General features: G+C 39.7%; 1 long non-coding RNA gene across 1 annotated transcript; it reads right to left on the bottom strand.

Moving 5' to 3' along the window:
- Window positions 1-1052: 1052 nt before the first annotated feature.
- LOC138852054 (uncharacterized) lies at window positions 1053-2949 on the bottom strand. Its single transcript, XR_011391546.1, has 3 exons — window positions 2796-2949; window positions 1567-2439; window positions 1053-1389 (listed from the first exon to the last, which is right to left on the bottom strand). It is a non-coding gene; the product is annotated as an uncharacterized lncRNA (long non-coding RNA).
- Window positions 2950-3962: the final 1013 nt, after the last annotated feature.

The raw sequence follows: 3962 nt of genomic DNA, 5'->3' as shown, positions 1-3962 counted from the left end.
CGTTTCGCCATCCAGTGGCTTTATCAATACAGATTCTTTGACATAATTAGAAAATAGAAGAACTATATACAAAAGATGAGGTAACCAGTCCCTCAGCCTTGGAGGTGGTGTTTACAGCACCATAGTTGTAGAGGTTCTGAAGCACAGGTAAGGAGACTGGCGCTTATATAGGCGTCAGTGAAGAGACGTAGCAGACGAGGGCATAGTCACTGGTAGGCGGGATTCCCCAGTGGAAGCAAGTCCTTCCCAAATTGATGGGCTAGTTGTAGAAGTCGTGAAGAAGGTGATGTAGATGTCCTCTGAATCAATATACAATGATGTTGCAGTGCCTGACAGGTTGTGCAAGACAGGTATACAATACACAAGATGAAAGTTAAGACACTTGCAACATCTGGTTAACTCATCTTGGTATAAACCTTGGTAATAAATACCGACAAGTTGGTTTAGAAAGACACGTAAGCAAATACATATTTATTAGAAAACTTTTCGGTCCTGGGACCTTGATCACTTCTCAGAAGTGATCAAGGTCCCAGGACCGAAACGTTTTCTAATAAATATGTCAGTGTTTGCTTACGTGTCTTTCTAAACCAACTTTCATCTTGTCGGTATTGTATACCTTGAACATTAAAATGGTATAAAATACCGACAGGTTGTTAGGTAAGACATATGCAACAGTTAGGTATCTATTATGAAACGATACCTAACTGTTGCATTGTATACCTTGTCTTGCACAACTTATGATTGCTCTATTTACTGTTCAATCAAAAATGTTATTTTTCCCCCACACTTAGGAACCCTTGTGGTTCAGCGCTTTATTATAATTTATTATAATTTATTATAATTTACACTAGTAATTTATGCAGAAAGTTACTAGTCCGTTCACAGTATTTAAGTAGTCTTAGGACACATGGTACTTATGAATTACATATTCAGTTTGGAAGATAAAAACAGTTATTCTAATGGAAAATTAAATACAAACTTAATAGGTAATTGTTAAAGTAGTCTTTAAATACTTTAATAAACTTCTACGAGTAAGGAAATAAGAGCGAAAGTTTATTAAACCTGGTTTATTACTAAATCTAAAAACTGCATACATAAAGATAGTAGAAAGAGCAAAGTCTTGTATAAAGCAGTGGAGACACTGCAGTCATTTATAAAAGCTTTTGAAGTCTCCGTCCAGGTGAGACTTCCACTTTACACCAGCAGGAAGTGGAAGGAGCAGACTAATCCATCTCCAGCCGCTGGAAGCTCCACAAACACTCGAGAAGCGTCCTTTATCTCCCGTGTTTGAGATGGAAGTAATGTGACAGGTGGGAGAGTAGCGAGGTAGTCTAAATCTTCATTAAGCTGACTTAGACATTTATTTCCTTGCACTTGCCTGTCGTCGATCTGAACAGAGCAAAGATCACATTTATACGATTTTATTTTTTAATTAACACAGAATAGTTTTACATGAACTGTAGATGCATAGGCATCAGTACATAACACCGGTAGTGCCAGACATTGTTCAGGTTAAAAAAAGTGGAAGGTGGTAACAAAATTATAGTCGACAGGAATGAGACTTACCCGAGACAGCAGCCCAGCTTGGATCCCTTGAAAGTGAAAGTACACCCTCATAAGAAGCCTCAGAAAGCGCCTTCCTCTTTCACGGTCAAGTTCTTTGGCCTGACTTGGGGTTCATCATGCCGGACGCTGCTGGGACTGGGTTCGTGAACAAGAAAGTGTTCCTTAAATTCGTCTTCATCTTGGTAAATTTTTAAGCAGTAGGGACATGGATATAGCTGACGTCGCTGCAGGAAGTATCCTGCCCTGTCCACCGCGCTAGAAGTTCCTTCCTTCCGTTTCGAAGGGACAATTTTGTGAGTAACAAGGTGTCGCTCAAACAAACTTCTAAACTTGAAATTAAGGATGCACTGAGGGCATTGGTAAGTATTTACTATACCAGTTTGACGCTTCCGTTTACGGCTTTCATCAGGTTTTTGCTTTATAGGCAGGACTTCAGGTACCTTGTTAGCCTGTGCGATGCGGATACTGGATCCGCAAGCGAGAAGGTGCTGCTTAAACCTGGCTTCATAATAATAAATCGCGTAGCAGTGAGGGCATTTATGTGGATGTCGGCGCCTCCGTGTGCGTCCTAAACTTTCAGCTGTGGCGGTAATTGTGTCACCGACTTCTAAGTTAGGTAAATTCCGCTCCAATTCATTGGGCGAAAAATCTAGATCAATCACAAGATTGTCATGAGACTTTTCTAGAGAATCATCAGAGTCTAAAGATTCAAGATCCATGTCTTTAGCACATGCTGCGTATAGAGGAACTTGTTAGGTGTTTAGAGCGTGGTTTATACAAGGTCAAATCACAACGGCAAGTGCCGAGAACCAGTGCAAGCCACGTGTGAACCAGTTGTCGCTGCCGGCCACTGTACCTCTGGATCCTTGACACCTGTGAAAAGCAGGATATTTGTTAAGCGTTTCGCCATGAGCCACTAATTCTAACTGAAGAAGCCATTCTTGGCCAAACATTTTCTACAATAAATATAGCTGCTCATTATTCTTCCCCCTCCCACCCCCCATTTCTCGTCCATCGCCATACCACTCCTGACCCGTGCCAGAAATTTTCTTTACCAACCCAAACTCTCCTCAGCACTGAACTTCATCTGACTTTTGTTGCAAAATGCGACAACTGAGAAGTCTAGGAATATCCAGAGAACAACAGATCAACTTATTAAATAATGTTCTGCTGAAAGTTAAGAGATAAATGCCCCGGATAGCTAAAGAAAGTATTACAAAACTACGTACTAAATACTATTGATGTACAACAGATGTGGCCTTGACCAGCAGCTGAGTGAGTGTGAGTGGGAAGGTGGCTCTCCAGATACAACGTCAGGTGACTTCTACCAGCTTACCACACGACCAGTAATCAAACAAGCGAGCAGGTTGTTCGTAGGAAGGGTAGCCAATCAAAACTCCTTTCCAACGAGCACAGTGAGTAGAGAAGTTGTTACATAATACCTACATACAAACTAAATATACAAGACATTCCTCGCCCAGCTGTCGGTGAGGGTGGACGTTTTTGCTACTCCTCTCTGACAGGCGCAAGTGCTAGCCAGGCTGTCACAATGGTGGTTGGGGTGAGACGCAGAATTAACACTGTCGGCATAGAATTACTGAGAGGTACAATTAATCAAGATTCGGCGTTGACGTTGTTGCCTCTGATTATTCGAGAGACATGGGATTTTTTTTTTATATTTTATTTAAAAGGACACAGTACAAGATATAAATAAATAAAAGAACACAATTATTAACCGTTTGAAAATACAATGACCTACCATCAACCCCATAGTATACCACAAGTGTTACATTCATATTGTATTAAAGAATATACCATCCCCGAACAATGAAACGAACAGGATAACACCTGCTCAGAAAAAACATCAACAAATTCTAAACCTACAAATCATGCCTATTATACAGTACAGTAAAACCTCCTTGCACAAAGTACACAGATGATATGATGCAGCATACGAAGGATAAAATTATACATTACAATAATTAAACAAAGGCTAACCTAACCCTACAATAAAATTGCAAAGACATACCACATTAATACTTCCCGCAAATAGCAGGAATCTCTTAACATAATAAAGAGCGAGAGAGCTCCAGCACCGAACAAAAAAAAATTAGCAAAAACCAAAAACTCAAAAATTTTATGTCTGTGTCCACATAAATCCCCCACAACTCTGTACAATTAGACCCCTTGCACAAAGTGCACAATAAATATTATTTAACATACAAAAATTAAAATTATACAGAACATTAATTTTAACATTATGCAAACCTAAGCCTACAATAAACATTACATTGATACATCTCACAATGAAACTCCTCACATAAACACTGGGCAGGAAACACCCTCAAGTAAAAGACATAACATTATATACGCAAGTACAACCCATACAACTAACA

Source organism: Cherax quadricarinatus, unplaced genomic scaffold (assembly GCF_038502225.1).
Source record: "Cherax quadricarinatus isolate ZL_2023a unplaced genomic scaffold, ASM3850222v1 Contig3615, whole genome shotgun sequence".
Taxonomy (NCBI): Eukaryota; Metazoa; Arthropoda; class Malacostraca; order Decapoda; family Parastacidae; genus Cherax; species Cherax quadricarinatus.
The sequence above is the reverse complement of the archived record's forward strand: the minus strand, read 5'-3'. Positions and strand labels throughout refer to the sequence as shown.